Consider the following 20,587-nt stretch of genomic DNA (forward strand, 5'->3'; position numbering starts at 1 on the left):
TATTAGGATTGATTTTAATCTTCTAGAATAATCTAGAATTTTGTTTTGAGTTCTAATGGGATTAGGATTAATAATTATATTTTTTATGAAAATAAAGAATTCTACTTGGATTAAAACAAGTGTTTTAAAGAGATTTAAATCTGATTTTCAAAGATAAGTACAGACGTTGTTAATCGAATTTAATTAAATTAAGGATTCCGTACAAGTTTTTAGAAAACGCGTGAATCAGCGCGGAACGACAAAGCTGGCGTTGAATGACAAGCCTGTCGCAAAGCGACAGGTCTGTCGCGTCGCGCTGGACTCTGTGGGTTCTGCGACAGAGGCAGTTTTACTCCTAATAGGATTCGGTCTTTTTCTAATCGTTTCCGTGCTATTTTCTCTATTAATAGGGTTGTATTTCCCCGTTTTTAATCATCAAGAATCATTAACAATATTATATTCTCTTCTTCTCAAGCTAATAGCTTTTCTTTCTCTCTTTTCTAAGCCTAGCCTTTTACAAATAAAATACCACGTTCACGAGTTCTAGACACACCTAGCCAAGCTCGAAGTTGCCTTCGCCCTAGACGTGAAAGGTTGATAATTTCTGAGGGTTTGGTCCCAAATCCCTATTATTTGAATTAATTGTTTGATTTAATATTTTCCTTGAAGTTACTAACGTGTGTATTGTTTTGATAGAAAAAGATACGAGGCAACAATGTATGTTGTTTTAATTGCTCTATATCTTTATAAAGCATGTTTATATTATTTTAATTCCTAGTATCATGTTAGGATGTCTTTATGATTCCTAGTATCATGTTTAGGGTATTAACTAATATTTCTAATATCATGTATGTTTCTAGTATCAAGTTTAGGTTGCTTCCTATTTTCTTCTATCATGTTAGTATCATGTTAGGGTTAAAGATTTGATTTTTATTGTTTTGTGACATGCTAGGATTTGTTATTAATCATATTAGTATCATGCCTAGGATCTTGCTAATATTGTTATGCTTTATTGAGATTATTATGATGATGATTGTTGTTATTATGTTGCTTGATATTATTATGTTATTGCTTGATCACGCCCTTTCTTCTAGGATTAAAGGGAATTTGTACTTTTAATCATGCTTAATAAGATAATTAATAATCTTGTTTAGGCTAATATGATTATAATTCAAGTGATCGCCAATAATAGATTTGTTGTGCATTAATATTTAACCAACATAGATTAAACAGGTTTTAGGATTAATATATTGATTGTATGTTAGTCAGAAAGCGCACATGAATATGAGAAGAATAAATTAGAGGCCTATTTTTAGGGCAGGTTCAATCTTTTTTAGGTTGGATTTGTACCTTCATCCCCAAATATCCGGTCATGGTTCCAGACCACTATGGAGTTAGCGATCTCATGGATCGTGAAGGGGTGTAACCTTCACCCTATGAACGATTTACAAGTTCCTAAAACTTGTTGGCGACTCTTTTACTCTAGGTTTCTTCCCTTTGGACGCCACCATAGTTAAGTGTATGATCATAGTGGGGCTCAAGTGTGGGATGCTTAAAATATTCCCTACAACTACCCAGTAACGTTTTTCGTCCAATAGCTAAGGATCTACGCGCATTGCGCATGGCTCCCCAAGTTATCGGTATTATATTTTGTTCATTGTTTTATCATTGTTTGTCGGTTCATTATATATTTATGGGCATTTTTTTTGTGTTATTTCCAGATAAAAAAAAACCTATTTTTTTTTAAAAGTTTGTAAACTGAGTTTATTAGTACTTTGGCATAGTAATAGTTAACTTTATAGATTTTTAAGCTTGGTGAAAAAAAACTAAAGGAATATTTAGGGAATGTAGATAGAATTCAGCTACAATCTTGTGGACAAATTTCTAGACATTAGGAATAGTGAGGGAGGAAAAGGTAGCAATTCATCTATATATATTTAGAGGAAAACGCATAGAGTTTAATTTTCCATAGCACTTGTAGTTGGGGGTAACTAGTCACTCAGAGGTCTGGGACTCTGGGATTGTACTACAAGTGACAGAATGCTACTGTATAGATGACGACAATTAACAGGTGCATATTCATCTGGAATGGGTGCAGGATCCATCGTTCCATGATTAGAATCTTGAACAAGAGTCTGTTTCCCCTTGCTTCATTTTCTTTATTGTCCACCTTTCACACTTTTCAAATTTCTCCATCTTAGAGTGAGTAACTTTTGATGCAAAGGAAACATCAGTGGTGAGACGCTGCTCAAAAGCAGTGCTATTAGTTTATTCTTCAAATTTTTTCTACATAACCAACAACATAAAAGAGCTAAGTAATTAGACAATCTTCGGCCATAAGGAAAAGGCACTTGCAACTTTAGCACTGATACATTATAATTGCAAGAGATACTCACCAACATGACAAAGTATGTTGCTAACTACAAGTGGATATACATTTAAAGAGAGCTAAAGCTCAGTTTGGGTATTGGATAGCAAAAAAAGGTGTAGCTTGAAGATAAAGTGGATTAAGATTTTAAGGCAAAATTATGTCTCTACTGAAGCTTACAAATCATAATGTAGAATTACTAATTTTAGACACCCAAATGTGTCTCCCCAAGACCAAACCCTCAAAAATTATAACCTTTCACGTCTAGGGCGAGGGCAACTTCGAACTTGACTAGGTGTGCGTTTCTCCAAACTCAGTCAAAGTGGGGGCTTCTATAGACACCCAAATGTGTCTCTCCAAAACCAACCCAACGATGAATACCTTTTGCGTTGAATGATAATCGAACGAGGTGAAAGTGTGAAAGGTCAGGTGTTGCGGTTAGTTTTAAATTCTTTCTTTCTGTTTTTGAAAAACAACTATATTTTATGAAAACATCCAATCCAGTTTAGTTTGGTCCACGAAAAGGGTCCAATAATAGTGTAGTTGGATGGGGCTTGCAAAGAGCTTTCCAACGACATATTATAAGCCCAATTCCGATGAATAATGAGGAAGTTATGGCCAAAATACTAAACTGGGCCCGGTTTGATCTTTACATGCGGCCCGATGATCTAGGGGAGGGCCCAATGTTAATTATTATTCCTAAAGTTATTAGAATTAATTATAGTCTTCTAGAATTCTCTAGAAAGTTCTCTTTAATCCTAATAAAATTAGAATTAATAATTATATTTTGATAAGTTTTACTCGGAATAAAATATTATTTTATGAAAAATACGATTTCAGTTTTCATACGGACTTTACAAGTCGATTTTTATTCACAAGTGGACTCCGAGTTTGAAAGCGCATAGGAATCCAGGCTGTCGCCAAACGACAGGCCTGTCGCCACGCGACACACCCTGTCGCCTGGCGACAAGGTTGGTTTTGTGGCGACAGAGTGGAGTTTTATTCCTTATCAAATTCTACCTATTTCCGGACTGTTTTCTTATAAATAGGGTCCTGAATCTCCGTTTTTAATCATTCAACAATAATTCACAACAATCATCAATTCTCATCATCAATCATCTAATTCTTGATATTCTCTCTCTCTAACTTTTCATAAACACAATTCCGCATACACGAGATCTAGAAACACCTAGCCAAGTTCGAAGTTGCCTTCGCCCTAGACGTGAAAGGTTATAATTTCTGAGGGTTTGGTCTTCGGGAGACACATTTGGGTGTCTACACTAATATTGGGAACAGGGCCAAATTAAAATCAATTACTTGAGCGTTGGCACAAAATTCTTTGTTTCTTTCTTAAGCCCTTAAAATGAATGTGTTACCTTTTAAGAATGGATGATGATTTTCAAATTTTCTATTTATATTATTATGTAAATTTTTTAATACGATCCAATGGAATAAAAACTCTGATCAACTCTTCATTTAGATAATTAGCCTTCTATTAAGCAGTATTTCTAAGGACTATACATACTCAGGGAGAGCTAATATAGAGTATGGACCTCCTCACACCCTGTCTTATTAATATTGATATAGATCAATTGCAATTGTTCTTCAGTAGCTTAAAAAGGTAATGGAAGAATCTTACTAATTGTGAGCAACAATTAACAAATTCACACATTGTAAATTGTAAAGTAATATTGGAAAATTATAACAAAAAGGAAGTGTTTAAATCCTTATGCAACTTAAAATCTACTCATATACTTAGATTAATTAATCAAGATGAAAAAAAAACTTAAAAGAATTACCTGAAGCCTGCTTTTGCAATGGCTACATTTAAAGCAACACCATCAGTGCAGATAGTTGATCCATCACATAAATAGTCTTATCATAAACGGAAAAACCTTGTTTCCTCCTCCCTCTTGTTAACCTGTAACAGATCTAACAAACTCCTTATTATCAATCTCCAAAATCCACATTCTAATTTCTCCTTAATTTTCTCTCGTCTCCGGCTAAAATCAAGCTAATCTGAAGTTCTGAATAACAAAAAACAAAGATGGGTCAACTCAAAAAAAAAAACTATTGAAAGTTATATATTAAAGGAAAACAAAATGTACAAGTATGAAAATTTTAAGTATCAACATACACATGAGAACTCTTGTATGCAGATTCATTTATATTCACCATTCTCTACTTGTATTTGTAATTGGAAATTCAAAGCGTTTCATGTCAATTGTTTTTTTTTTAATTTGATTTTAACTACTTTTGGTTAAGATGAGTTTAAATCTTTCCTTTGATTTAGAATTTAAACTCTAGGTTGTCAATTGGATGAGATAACTAATTAATTATAGCAGGGCAATCAGCAATGTCATAGGATGTGGAGTACTTTTTTTCTTGCTTATGCTTGATCGCTTAGCTTGATCATGTTAGTTTACAAGTTTTTTTAATAGATCTTCCCTCATTCTGCAATGAAGTCCTCTCCCATCATTAAGATGAGTTGGTCTCCTCTCTTTTTAAGAGTTGTATTTTACTTTTAAGCTTACAAGTGTATAAATGTGATTTTATATAATTGACACCTCATGCTACTATGCTAGAGTTGAGCAATGATCCTTGACATCTTTGACTTGCATGCCTAATAAAGTAAGAAAATTAAAAAAGAAAAGGATGTGAAGAACGCATGATATAATGCATTTTGGAAAACTTATGTTTTGCGCGCCAAAGACTCATAAGGATGTAAAAAACTCAGAACAATTATTATGCTAAACAGCCGCTCAAAACGATCTGAATATTAAGGACACCAAAATTGAGTCCAAACCACAAGAAAAAGTCTAGTTAAATAGCTAGTCAGGCAGTTAGCAGTAGTCGAAATGTCATAGCCACCATTAACTAACAAATAAAAATTGATTAAGAGCACTATTCACCCAAGTTAGTTACGTAGCATCGAAGTTGTAACACAATTAGCGGAATCAAATCACAACAAAAACAAAGGAGAGATTTGACCGCTAAGTTGTATTATTATTGGATATCATTTCTCTATGCATCAAATAAATCTAGCACCTTTCTAGAGATAATCTTGTTTACAATTACTAATAGTCAAATAGATGTACCTCCAGAATCCAAGAAAGCATTGATGCTTTATTCTCATGAAAAGTCGGTAAAGAAACTCCATTGAAGAAAAACCATGCAGTTGCAAGCAAGACGGGAGATACTTTAGCCATCATTTCCGAGCACCTCAATCATATAATGCTGGTACAAAAAATAACAAGACCAATTTCTCAGCTAAATCATCATTTTTAATGTTTCTATTACAATTTGGTAAATAAACAAGATTTATTACCTGTTACTGAAATTTTTAATGTTTCTAATGCAGTATTCTATTAATCTGATACTGAAATTTGGTAAATGAAAAAGATTTATTACCTGTTTACAGTATTACCTGTTATAAAACATAAGGCAAAGGCCATTTACATTTGCATTTGCATTTCATTGATACCTGTTTACAATATTACCTATGTTACAGGCTAATAGCATGCAAATTAGATCTGACAAACAAGTAGATGTGACATATGTCTTACCAGCATAACAAACCTACTCAAACAGGATTGCCTACCTGTAGGGAATATTTCAAGCATCCCACACTTGAGCCCCACTGTGATCATACACTTAAGCATGGTGGCGTCCAAAGGGAAGGAAGCTAGAGTAAAAGAGTCGCTAACAAGTTTTAGGAACTTGTAAACCGCACTACTACAAAAATTGGATTAAAGATCGCGAGATATAGAACGGTTAACAAAGACAGGCGTTCTCTGCAACAATATAGAACGTATTTGTGTAATAGGCGTTTTGTGAGTAAATAATTATAGAACGGTGAGGATATTCAACCGTTCTCTATCATCTATTACTCAAATAAAAGAAAAAAACAAATAATTAACTGTAAATAATAGAGAACAGTCCTCTCGACATCCGTTCACTTGTTCAATATGCTTCGTTTATAATTTTATTTTTATTTTTGGAAGTATATTACTACGTATAATTTTTCCTCAAATTTCCCAAAAAAAAAAAAAAATTACCCTCAAAATAATCGAATACTCTGAATGAAATTGTTAGATGTTAAATTTCGCAAGCTAAGTCTGCATTGATTATCGCTCCACCGCCGCACCCACCAGACCATTGTCGCACGCACAGGTTCACTGCCAACGGCTGCACCCACTAGAACATTGTTGCACGCACAGGTTCACCGCTGACGGCTACACCTGTCGGTCCACTACCAACCACCGCACCGCTCCGCTGCATCGCTGCGCTAGTGCTGTACAGGTAGGCTTTCGAATTTGTCTTCTCCTTCAATAATTTGCTTCGCCCAAATGAATTTGTCGATGTATGTAATTACAATATTTATTCATTTGAATCATTTAATTAAATTGTAGTAATCATTCAATCATAGCATTCTTCAATTTCAATAATTTGATTCGAATTTTAGGGTTATTAAAAAAACTTCAAAGTTCTAGTTTTAGGGGGAAAATTCAATCGATTTTTGTACTCGAATAATTCAATCAAATTGCAGTAATTTTAATCAAATTGCACTTAAGTTCTTCGAATTACATTTATTTCAATATTAATCAAAAGGCCTTTAGCCAAATTAATCTAACCTAGGTCAAATTTAGAACCCTAATTAGATAAAGAAAGAGGGGTAAGGGAAATAGATTCCACTAGACTATTGGTTTAACTATTGTTTATGCATATGTTCATTTAATTTCAAATACTCTGCAAGGTTGTTTTTTTTTTTTCTACACTGAGGTTATTACACTCCTTTGTTTGATAGTGATATAGGTATCCTCTGGAGAGGGTCTGTTTAGATTATTAGTTAAAAGTGCAAATGTTCTTAAATGACTTTGCTTCCTAATCTATGGTATTAGTTTTTGGCTGGGAAACCTTTGAACTTTGCAAAAACCTAACTCCTTTATGTGGATTCTATTTGCTGGTAGAACTTGAGAAATTCATTTATGTCCTATGTCTAGAATGAGCTCAGAGTACCTTGCATATCCTTAATCATTTTCTGTACTTTTCTATATCTTCTTTAATTCGCATGAAGTATGCTGCCGTGAAGGTTCATTATAGCAGCACTTAAGTAGTGTTCTTCTCTACATTGATACAAGATCCGAATATAGAATGTGAAAAGGAGTCATATTTAATCTTACCTTTTAGTCATCTGTGCAAGTGCATCAGGTCATGCTTTGTCCTCCACCATCTAAAGTCAAAGCATCGAATTGCAACGTAACTTATAATTTCATATATAAATTGTAATCGATACATATATTGGCACGACCAACATTTGTTTATTTCTTTATGAGACTTCTACATAATATAACATTTTTGGTTTGTAAGTAACTTTATGATGTATCTCTATTCTCTTTCAGTGACATTATTCTATTTTAATAACATCATTACCAAATTGTCTTCTTTGTTTCTAGTCTTATTCTTTTAAATGACCTTGCTTGATAAATTTTCAGATGTCAAAGATAATGAATGGAAAAAATTACCGACGGACTACCTTGGTCTCACTTTTTTCTTTATATTTTATTTATATGATTGTGGAAATCTCTTAGTTGAGTTGTAGATGGAAATGGCCAGATGATTTTTGGTGGGTTACTGAGGGGTAACAAGGAGGAAAGAGTTTGTAGAATTCACATGATAGTAGCTGTTATAAATAGCAAATTTTTGATACTGCATTTAAGTGCTAGCTCATGGGCTTATTATTATAGAGCATAAAAAGTTGATAGGATATATGTTTTGGCTGGTATTGAATAGGAAATGAATCAAAATTTGGCATTCCCAGCTTTAAAAAGTACTTGTATTTATTAAGAATTTGCAACTATAGTTTCTCTTTTAAATTAGTGATATATGTTGTTCATGGTAGGTTTTCTTGAGTAATAACCAGAATGCTATCAGTACTTGGTAAAAAAAACTTTAAAAAAAATGGTCTGATTTTGTACTTAATGGCTCGAGTTAGATATTTCATGTGATATTCCATCTAGCTAGCATTCATATATTGTTTGTCAATTAGACTAGCATAAGTAGATGGGTGTGGATTCTGTGAGTCAAAAATTATCATTCATTTTAAGAGTTGCAGCTTATAACTGCATCTGCCCCTCTATTTTTATAACAAGAGTGTACTACAGGCTCTCCTTCCCTTCTCATGTGACAGCCAAGAAAGGTTACCTTGTATATCCTCCAACCCCAAGTCCCCAAGGACCAGCGTGTTCTTCTCCCATTTTCCATCGAAGAAACTTAATTTTATTTTTCAGTCATAGTTAAATTTTGATACACTTAATTATGTTTAGTTAGATGAATTTATTGTATATTAACTAATATGTATGTATTATTTTACAATGTCTTGCAGTATTTTGACAAAGTTCCTCTAACATATTCTCAACAAATGATTGACGAGCTTAGGGGAATTAGAGGTGGGTCTCATATGTTACTGGATACAATCAACCAAATGATTACGACGATAATTTATGTGAATTGTAGATCAATGGTATTGGCATATCTAATTTAGTAATTTTTTTATCAACATTATACTAGAAAGATGTAATGATTTTTATTCTCATATTTGTATAGAACATAATTTGTTAGATGTGTTAAATAATATGTAGTATACTTGTATGGTTTTGGTAGTATCTCGATTCTTTTTACATGATGTACAGCATAAAATACAGGAATCAAATAATTTATGAAAATAACACGATAATCCAGGAAAAAAAACAGAAGAAATACAACAAGAAAATAGTGCAATTATTTCATAAAAAAATATCGTATAATATAAATTGGGTATTTTTTTTTTGAAAAAAAAACGCACAGTAGAGAACGGTTATCTAGCATGACCGTTCTCTTTTCTAATGTAATATAGAACTGTTAAGCAGCCTAACCGTTCTATTTTCTTTCATTATTTTAGGATTTTAAGAAGGGAAAAGAGAACAGTTGTGACTAACAACCGTTCTCTATTTGCCAGTATATAAATCGCCTATTTGAACCGTTCTCTATACTTTACACATCTCTTAGCAGAAGAACGGTCCTAAAGCGTTCTATAAAGCCTATTTTAACTGTTCTCTAAGCCCTTTTTTATAGTAGCGCCGTTCACAGGGTGAAGGTTACACCCCTTAACGATCCAGGAGATCGTTAACTCCAATAGGTCTGGAACCATGACTGGAAGTTCGGGGATGAAGGTACAAATCCAACCTAAAAGAGATTGAACCTGCCCTAATAATGGGCCTCTACTTTATTCTTCTCGTATTCATGTGCGCTTTCTGACTAACATACAATCAACAGATTTACCCTAAACATGTTTAATCTATGTTGGTTGAATATTAATGCACAAGCAAATCTATTATTGGCGACCACTTGAATTATAATCATATTAACCTAAACAAGATTATTAATTATCTTATTAAGCGTGATTACAAGTACAAATTCCCTTTAAACATCCATAAAAGGGCGTGATCAAGCAATAACAATAATAATAAATATAATATCAAGCAACATAATAACAATCATCATCATAATAATAATATTCTCAATCTCAAAGTATAATAATATTAGCAAGATTCTAGGCATGATACTTACAAGATTAATAACAAACCCTAGCATGTCACTAAACATTAAAGACCAATTAGCCCTAACATAACACTAACATGATATTAGGAAAGAAATAGGAAGCATCATAATAATATACATGATATTAGAAATTTTAGTTATTACCCTAAACATGATACTAGGAAGCAATATAACATCCCAACATGATACTAGGAATCAACAAAATAATTTAAGCATGATTTCTATATCAAAAGATCAATAAAACAATTAAAGTATTTACTTTGATGCCTCGTACCTCTTTCTAATAACAAAATACACACGTTAGTAACTTCAAGAAAAATAATAAATAAAACAATTAAATCAAATAATTGAAATAGGGATTTGGAACCAAACCCTCAGAAATTATCAACCTTTAACGTCTAGGGCGAAGTCAACTTCAAACTTGGCTAGGTGTGTCTAGAACTTGTGTATGAGGAATTTTGAGAGAGGGAAGGTTTAGAAGAGAAGAGAGAGAAAGCTTCTAGCTGTAGAGAGAGATGAGAGAGATGATGGTTGTGAATTGTTAAAAACGGGGAGATATGACCCCTATTTATAGAAAAATAGCACGGAATCAAATCAAGTCCTATTCGGAATAAAAGACCTCCTGTCGCCAACGACAGGAGTCAGCACCAGAGGACAGGAGCAGCGCCAGGCGACAGATATTAGCGCCAGGCAACAAAAGTACGCACCAGGCGACGACTCTGTTGTCTCGCACTGGTTCAAAAGTACAACGCGCTTTTACACGCGGAATCACCTTTTAAATCGGTTATAGGTAATTCTGCGTCCAAGCGGATTTAAAATCAGATTTAATATATTTTATTCAAAATAAAAATCTTTTTAAAAAATATAATTATCAATCCTAATCTTATTAGAATTAAAGAGAACCTTCTAGATATTCCTAGAAGATCAAAATCAATCATAATTACTTTAGGAATAATAATTAATAGGCCCTCCTCTAGACCATTGGGCCACATTTAAAATCATTTGGGCTAATTTAATTTAATCCATAACTTCCTCATAATTCATCGGAATTGGGCTTATAATATATCATTGGAAAGCTCTTTTCAAGCCCAATCCAACTACACTATTATTAGACCCTTATCATGGACCAAACCAAATTGGACTGGCTAATTTTATATAAATAGAGTAAGAAAAGTAATATTTTTGAAAACAGAAAGAGAAATATTTTAATAAAAACATCCTCATCACTAGACTTTCCACACTTTCACTTCGTTCAATAATCAAATGACGTGAAAAGGTATTCATCACTGGGTTTGGTTTTGGGGAGACACATTTGGGTGTCTACACTACCAATAAGCATTCTCAAGCTCTACCACCACTACCAGCAACAAGATGATAACCTTAAACTTAATGCAACTATAATCAGCATTGACCAACTATGGACATTGAATATATCACGTTACAATCTACATGATATTAGTAAAAACAAAAGACTTTTATTAAACAATGAACACTTGTCTTGTATTAACATGTTAATGAAAATTGACTTTTCTTGTAAAACCAAAATGGGGAAAAGGACACATGAAAGCAGTATAACAACTTTAGAAACTAAGAAAAAGTGCAGGATCCAAGGAAAAAGAGGGTTTATCCAATTATGTAATATATACTAATAATTAATACCCATATTAGTTTGTAAGTAAAGAGAACATATATACTTACATAAGTAAGAAGTTGAAGTGTGAGTAGTCCAAAGATTATCCTTTCCCTGCAACAGAACATCAATGACTTATAAGAAATAAATGTTTAAAACATTATATAACAATAGATTAGAAAACTACTATGGCTCTAAAAAAAGAACTTAAGCCTTGCTTATTATATCTGGTTGCTAAGGCTCATTCAGCTCTCACCAGTTAACACACACACGCGCCCAAAGAGAAAGAAGCATCCTTGGACAATGGCGCAAAAAACGAATTCAAAAGGCCAAGTGCAATTGTGCAATGCAAGATAATATGAAAATTTTAAGAGCATTAAAGGCAGGCAACATCTTATATATAACAAAATCCATGAACCTTCTTTATCTTTGTACAAAATCATATGCATCCAAGGTATGCAAGCAAGCAGATTTCAATAAGGACCTTTATCTTTATCTCCGTAGTCATTTTAGGTTGGGTAACAAGCAATGAAACTACGAACAAGCTAACATAGCCTGATAGCCAAATGAAATATACAAACAATTAGGAATTAATAATTATCTAGTTGGCATATTGATTAAGAAGTATCCTGGCAATCCTATTAGCAAATTCCCACTGTTACATAATGTAATAGTAAACAGATAAACACAAAGATTTTCCAAATACAGGCAATCCTATTAGCAAATTCCCACTTTTACAATGAATTTTGGCATGAGATTTAAGGAAATTGCAGACAAACTTAAGTTATCAGATGAACAAATCACACCTTCTTGTTGAAATTCCAGCGCCCATTATGGTGGAAGAAATCTTCCCCTATTCCACATTTAAGCTGAAACCAAACCAGAAAAAAAATGTGAGGAATCCATCTCTCGTCAGCTGTTACTTCAAAATTCATAGAACACAAATGGTGAAATATGCAATTAGAAGTCACCTTAGGAGGGGGATGGACAATGTCATTGATTTGAGTAAATGCATTACTGATTGTGATTCCACAATAATGAAGCATAGGTTCAGCAGCATAATTACTAACCTTCAGAGCTTACATCAATAACACAAATTTAATATAATAATAACCAAAGCCAACAAAAATACAAAGGCATCAAGCATCACTTATGCATAATGGGGACCTACATGAGAAAGCTCAAATCCTCAAGGTAAAGAGGAAGAATGAAAGACGAACTCTTTGACTTGTGATTGTGTTCCATTACTTAAGAAAACGGAACTTGTGTTGTATTCTAAAAGACAAGAAGAGTTTTATTATATTGACCATGTATCAAATTCTCTATCATGCACATTTTTTATGAGGGTGTAAGGCATAGGTACCTCTAAAACAAGCAGAATTCAAGGAAGAAAAGGCTGAGCCTAGGGTATCATCAAAAAAATATTCATTGCTAAACTTGTGATTGAATGCACATGAACTACCAGCCTCAAAACATGATATATAGGAGAATATTTGTACCTTGAATTGGCAAAATAAGAACTTCAATCTCCAATTCACACTGTCAAATATGCTAGAATAGACGTCTAGCCTTCTTGCCTATATCATCAGCAAATATTATAATAGCAAAGCTGTTAGTGTAAGCAAATAGCTCAACTTGTGATTGCGTAAACTTGATTGGATAAATTATAAACATGTGACAAATCTGATTTTCTTGAACTATGATGATTTTGTAGAAACATTGGTACGGAGCATTAAATTAGTTTAGGAAAATCCATGGCTTATATATATAGTGTGCTTTTGCGTTAGCAAATTTATTGTATGTCTCAAGTTTTATAGCTTATTAGTGATATAATATATAGTTTAGAGAGACAAAGAGAGAGAATTATGGTGTATACCCCTGGTATTCTTACACACTGGCCATGGGAGCCTCTTGGTAGCTTCAAGATTTCACACTCTCTCTTTCTTACAAAAATCATTTAAAGTTTGTAATTTGTATTAGTTTACACAAATGCTCGCTCATTGATTTACTATTACTTTGGCCTTGTTTTATTAATGTTAAATTCTTTTCCTAACATACATCCCCTGCATACTAAGGGTAAATTGAGTGAAGACGATTTTTCAAATCAATGAAAATCAAACTTTGAAAAAAAAAGTAAAAAATGTATTGAGTTGTATAAAAACATCATTGAAAAATAGAGATCACAACTTTCAAAGAAAACCCAGATCTTCCGCATAAAATCAAATTCAAAAGCAAAAAATCTGTGTTGCCTTATATGATTGTAGCCACAATTCCCCAAATCAAACCTTAAACCCCCAATAAGAACCTAGGAAACCAGAAAATTTGAAAAATAAAGAAAATTTACCTGGATTCAGGTCTGGTTAAGATTAATTTTGCTGAGTTCTACGATGTTGAAATGGTCCTTGATATTCTCGCTGTCCTCCAAATCTTCGATTAACCGCTACCACGACCGCCTTCTCCCACCGTTCAAATATGTTCTTCCCTCCCTCCGATCTTCTCTACTGTCCTATGTCATGAATTCATTTTCATCAAGTTAAAAGTGAAGTGACAGTATCAATAAATAAATCCACAATAATCTCAATTAATGTACTCCATCATTAAAAGCTATTAATTAATTGCTAATAAGTCAAACACAAGTCAATTCCAGTAAAATAATAAGTCAAACACAAGTCAAGATCGTGACAATACTACACTTGATTCAAACACTTACGTTCACATCAAATCCAACTGAAACACAACAAATCTAAGCACGCATTCTTGATTTATAGTATATCTAATTTAACAGAAAAACCATGAACAAAAGTAGGTGAACAAAACTGCTTTCTACTGATCATATTCCTAAGACGCCAATTCAGCTAAACTTGCAGAAATATGGTATTGAAAGAAGCCTTCAAGATAAACTATAATCAAATTAAGCCAACAATTCCAGAAAACCACTAATCAAATCCATTACTCAATACTGCCTCACTCTATCCTTGCATTCCACTTCCAACATGAAACAAGCGTGAGCTAGTATCCTACAGGGTATGTTGGTAATTAATAATGAAACAAGTCTTTTAATTAAACTTTAACCAATTCAAGAAAATTAACAATCCAGCTCAAATAATATCTCACTTCAATCTAGCATTCAAAACCAATTAATCAAAATAATCTTCTCACCAACATTCTCATCCTTATTCATTTCAACTACAATATTCTGCCGACACATATCGTATCCTTAACACCTCAATATTTATATTAATTGCAGGAATGTTCTCAAATATCTAAAATAAAATCCAAATATTCCTATTAAAACTGCAGAAATATACTCAAATATCCAAACTACAACCGAACTCCTATGAAATTGCCAGAATATTAGTACACATCTAAATACTCCTATAACACTGCAGGAATTTTCTTAATTATTTAAAATAGTAAAATACATCCAATATATGCATATTCAAGTATCAAATCTTAGTCATTCCACCAATATACTATGTCCAATAACTAAACAAACAGCATTAAGCACTCATTTAGCGATTGTTAGCTTGAATATCATGTATTCTTCCATATCTCAGTATATAGAGCGGCAAAATCAGAGAAAAAAAAATTCAAAATAACAAATACAAATTAAATTAAATCTTTTAGGTCAAAATCAATTCAAACATATCTCCGCAAAATCAAACATCTAAACCCTTTAAAACGGCACAAAACAAAAAAATAAAATAAAGAGAACTAAAAGAAAACACACAACCTGAACAACTTTTTAAGCATTCATAGTATCTTCAGTAGAAGTTTCCGTTCATCACCAGATTAAGACAAATTCCACAGCAGCATTTCATAATTAGCCAGAGGTTATTCATGCTATCTACTTATTAAGGTCATAAATCAAGTTCACATACAATCTTTATTGCTCGATTAGATCTTCAAAACATCAAGTTTGTCCTAACTTAATTAACCCCAGTGTCGAACTTAAAAACAGAATTCAGACTAAATTCAAATCTAATTTCCATGGATGACAAAATTTCACATACCAATAAATACCTTTTATTCACTGATTGTGATTAAGTGATTTAAATAGTTTATTAAAGAGTGATAATTTGAAGAAATAGAAATCTGTGAGAAAACAACAATCCATACAATCCCCAAATATAGTTTAGCAATAATCTGATTCCTCACTAATTTCTAATTTTTTACTTAATAGATTATTTTATAATAACTACAAAGTTAAAAGCAAAAATAGATTCCGTCGAATATAGTTTAATATTAATATAGTTTAATATTAATTTCTACTTTGAATGCCTTAGAAGTCATTCCTCAACCTTGCACCTTGTTAGTTACCCGGAGTTCACATGCTTCTGGTTGTTAAGATCTAAATTAGCAGACAAAGATGTAAGTGAATAAAAAATATAATTACCAGGGCCATGTAGCTCGTAAACCTTTCATTGCCACACTCCCAATAATAGTATCCCTTTAGTTGAGAAGGCTTCAACTGACCTTTGTAAACAATATTAAACCTGCAACAATCAAGCACCGAATTACAGAAAATGCCAAGATCAAATACTGTTATCCGTTGCAATTAAAATAGAGAGAGGATGCTGACCTTGAGGACAGAGAACATATACAGATGTCCTTGACACCGCCATGCGGAATTTCAAAGCGGCTTTGATAGCTACCATACAAAACCTCCTTAGTATGTAGTATGTTGTATGTACTCTATTAGAAGAAACAAACAAAGTACGTTGTTTACAGCTAGGAAAAGGTAGAACAAAAAACCATAGGAAACAACACAGTAAGTTCTATAGATTAAAATAATCATAAATATTATTCTATTATGTCACATGCTCCTAATATCTTTGTTTAAAAATCCATTGAGATTCAAGAAGAGGACTTAATACAGAACTTTAGAAATCCAAGTAAGTGAAAACAAAATAGATAGATAAACAGTAAACCCTAGAAATCCAATTTTTAATTTATAAAAACTCGAAACTCAACTCACAAAGTAAAACCCATATAAACTACATGAAGCTTAATCGATTGGAAACAAACAACGAAAGTTCGCCTAAAAGAATTGCAGAAAAAATCCCTATATTAACTTATATTCTAAAACATTTATTCATACCTAAATTCATAACAAAATCCCACCTCCTCTTTCAGATCCTTATTTATGCGATGACGGTCCCAAAGAATCCAAAATCTGAAACAAATTAGATTACAATCTAGGGATTTTGATTTTCAAATCCAAGTCCAATAAGAATCCTAATTTACATAAATGATTAAACCCTAGACCGAAAACGATTTCGATGGTTATAAAAACAAGCATCTTATATTAGAAGCTGCTTCAATGGACGAAAAATCCAGCCCAGTTACACTTTACAAATTAACACAGAAATAAATCAACATCCCCAATTACCATTTAATTCCATCATAAATTCAACAAATCACAACCTAAATCCCCAATTACACAACAATAAAACATCAATTACCAGAACCCAAACAATCATAAACAAATCCAATCAATAACTATAGCCCTAACAACCAACAATCAAAACCTGAAAACCGCAATAAATACCAACAAATTAAGAAAATTAACAAAAAACAGAGAGAAGAAAACTAACAACGAGCGGGACCAGGTCCACCATCAGAATCAAGAGATTCAAATTCACGAGCAACCATATGACTATTACACTCAGCATCAGCTTCTTCACGAAAACCACGGCCTTTCGTCTTCTTCACGAATCCAGCAGCCGAACCGCCGACAATGGCAGATTTGAACTTGGGATACGAAGCCCTAGGAACCTTTGATGATCAGAGTGTTATCTTCCACAGAAGCCTTGACATCTTCTTTGGCCAAACCAGGTATGCATATTAACTTTCAATTGAAGAGCTTCTTCGTCTTCTCGAACATCCCAGCCTCTTCTTCTGATAGAAAAAATGAAAAGTAACCTAATTTAGGAGAAATAAAGAAGCAAAACACTGATTACAGGGGTAAAAAAGGAAATCCACTATTCATTTTCAATAGTGATTTGCTGCTACTGTTTATAAGCTACAGTAGGAGTGTTCACACATTTCATAAAAGGGGTTTTGATTTAGACGTTAATAGGGCCCACTTTTCCACTTTTTACACCTAATTAACCCCCTAAAATACCTTCTCTCCTCCTCTCTCCTCTCTAATTAATTTTACCTCCATTCTTATTAAAAAATCCTAGAGAAGATAATCAAGCAATTGAATGCAAATTCTCAATAATTCATTGACAAATTCTTTTTAATTCATTGCTTGTTATATTTGTTTACAAGTTTTAATTGAATGCAATTAACATAATTAGGGTTTTAATTAGTGATTCAAATTAGGTTTCATGGGTTCAAATAAATTTTGGGGTTTAATTTCTAGGGTTTGGGGGTTCAATTGAGTTTTGGGTTTCGATTATTTTGACTTTGAGATTGAATTCAATTGCATTTTAATTACTAATAAGTCATTGTAATTGGTAGGATGTCTAAGTAGGATGTTTATTTACTAATTAGGGATGTTTAGAATGGAGGGAAATAAATTAGGGAGGAGAGAAGGTAGTTGGGGGGTTAATTAGGTGGAAAAGTGAAAAAGTGGGCCCAGTAACGTCTTAATTGGACAAAAAACGTTACTAGGTAGTGCTATGTACCTAAAAGTTTTGTAACTTCTGGGTAGTTCCAAACAAATAAAAAAAAACAGGTAGTTGTTCACAAATGACCCTATTTTTAGGGTAGTTCTAGACAAAATTTCCTTAATTTATTGGTGCTTCTACAAACAAGGAATTGAACGAAAATGAAAAGGGTGCTTATGCACGAATTATAAACAATTTCTTTTAAGTCTTGGGACATGAGGTTGAGGATTTTGAGGTGCCACATGCACTTAAGGTGTTTTTACATCGAGTTAATTAAAAAAGGGGTCAACATTAAATTAAATGCGGTCATTGTTTATTCAAGAATTAATTTGGAATGATTGTTTAATTGGATGGTTATGTTTATTGCTTTGAATGATTGATTGTGAGTCTTCACCAAGTAGTGTAAATGGTAAATCATGTAAAGTGAAAGAGGAAATGTACCAAATCTCTTAAAATGTATATACCTTGAGTATGAACATGTAGGAGGAGTATGAGTTATGAATTTTTTATTTAACCATGATTTCTACATGGGGTACGAGACGCTATACTTTACTTTCCTTTATTTACTATTATGCGCAGGGACATCCGTCATTCTCATGTGACATAGGTGCCTACTCGATTTTGGGGCGGAGACTTGGAAGTGAAACCCATTCGATGGATTTTCAAATGAATAAATAAATTAGATTATAAGTCAATGAGTTTTGTTTGGTTTGTTGACTTGTTTGATCACAAGTAAGATATGTTGAATTTATAGGGTGGAGCATGCTAGTGTGATTCTATTCGTTTATGTAGTCAACTTTGCTAATGCATGCTTTGATTGTGTTTGTTGGCCTTACTTTGACTTGGCCCTATGATGATCCATTTATGGTCAGTAGTCGAGACAGTTTACTTAAGGCCTTTTTAGGTAGAGATGCATGAAACATGTCCAGGGGTTTTGTGTAGTGGAGAGCTACTTGAATTTATTTATGTTCCTTAGAAGTGTTATGTTCATTTGCTTATTGGTTTGATGCTAGTAACTTACTTGTTTATTTGGTTTTGTTTTGGGCCCGATATGGTTCCTTTTGCATTTGAGTTGGTTTTGATTTAAGTTGGCTTGATTTGTTTTCGTTTGAAGTTTATTTTGGTTTAAATTTTATATTGGTTTGAAAGGGTTTTAAGTTTTTCGTTGCGTTTTTTGATAAAAGCCTAAGCTGTAATCATGACAACGACCTTTCCTTCTGCAATAACCGCCAACTAGTATGCTCGAACTCTCCTAGTGGCTGCAAACACTACATCTCCATGGCAGTCACGAGCCACAAAACCAAGACCTACCCATCCATCTTCCCTAATAAGCGAGGCATCACAATTGAGTCTTACTATCTGTAGGCGTCATTCAAAGCGCGCCTACGTTAAGCATGTTGTGAATATGCTTGGCACTCATAGGAAGTGGGAATTGACATATATGATTAGGGACAAGGAAAGTAGGGAGCTGCCAATGAGTTTTTAAGAAACTTGTAAACCGTTCACGGATCATAAAAGGCAACCATGATTAAGGGACAACGAAAGGCAACAACGATTGACCTGTGAAGGTTACACCCCATTCATAATCTATGAGATTACTAACTCCATATGGTTCGGAACCACGAATGAAGGATCGGGGATGATGGTACGGCGTGAGTCATGGAGTCACATTCGCCCGTATTAGCCTCTACTCGATTCTTATTGTGAAAAGTGATTCCTGCGATCTCAAAGGCATGCAAAAAAAGATTCAATTTGCTCCAAACTATTATTAAGCTAAATTGGTTGAATATTAATGCAATATATAATTCTAAAATATTGTGATCACTTTAATTAAACAACAAGATTAAAAAGTAACCTAAAGCAGTCGTCTAAATTATCTTATTAGGCGTTGTTTTCAATTACATATTCCCTTCAAACATGCAATAACATGGTGATCACAAAAATATAATAAAATCAACATTAATATTGGAAGCAATTTAACGATAAATCGTTAGTCAAATCAAATCATAATAATAACCCTAATCATGATACTAGCAACAAGAATAAAAATAAGAGTAATTAAGTGATTAATTACTCACTTTCCGCGCTTCCTTGAATTGCTACATCATGAATAAATTGTTAGTAACTTTAATAAATATATAAATCAAATTGAAACAATTAAACTAAATAAAAAAATAGTTGATTTGGTCCAAACCCTCAGTTAATTGTACCTTTCACGCCTTGGTTTAAGGACGGAACCTCGGGTCAAGTATGGACTCTTTGGAGTGCTTAGGGGAAGTATTATGGAAGAATAAGGAGGCTAGTATTTAGGCAAAAGAGAGAGAAGAGAATGATTGTTCGTGTAAGGAGAAAAAAAATGATTTTTGGTGCCCCGAATTGAAAAAATCAACAGGG

General features: G+C 33.1%; 1 long non-coding RNA gene across 5 annotated transcripts; it reads right to left on the reverse strand.

Annotated features, from left to right (window-relative positions):
* Positions 1-1,540: 1,540 nt before the first annotated feature.
* Positions 1,541-17,470, reverse strand: LOC145586254 (uncharacterized). 5 transcript variants are annotated; one of them, XR_014100865.1, is made up of 13 exons: positions 17,174-17,470; positions 16,678-16,752; positions 16,159-16,271; positions 15,973-16,072; positions 13,921-14,077; positions 13,076-13,153; positions 12,548-12,654; positions 12,383-12,445; positions 10,206-11,690; positions 5,775-5,831; positions 5,446-5,584; positions 4,147-4,374; positions 1,541-2,265 (listed from the first exon to the last, which is right to left on the reverse strand). It is a non-coding gene; the product is annotated as an uncharacterized LOC145586254 (long non-coding RNA). The 5 variants fall into 5 exon arrangements; XR_014100864.1 differs by having other exon boundaries at positions 1,541-2,223; positions 13,921-14,082; XR_014100861.1 differs by having other exon boundaries at positions 13,921-14,082.
* Positions 17,471-20,587: the final 3,117 nt, after the last annotated feature.

The sequence above is a fragment of the Chenopodium album genome, chromosome 16, assembly GCF_948465745.1.
Source record: "Chenopodium album chromosome 16, dcCheAlbu1.1, whole genome shotgun sequence".
NCBI classification, from domain to species: domain Eukaryota; kingdom Viridiplantae; phylum Streptophyta; class Magnoliopsida; order Caryophyllales; family Amaranthaceae; genus Chenopodium; species Chenopodium album.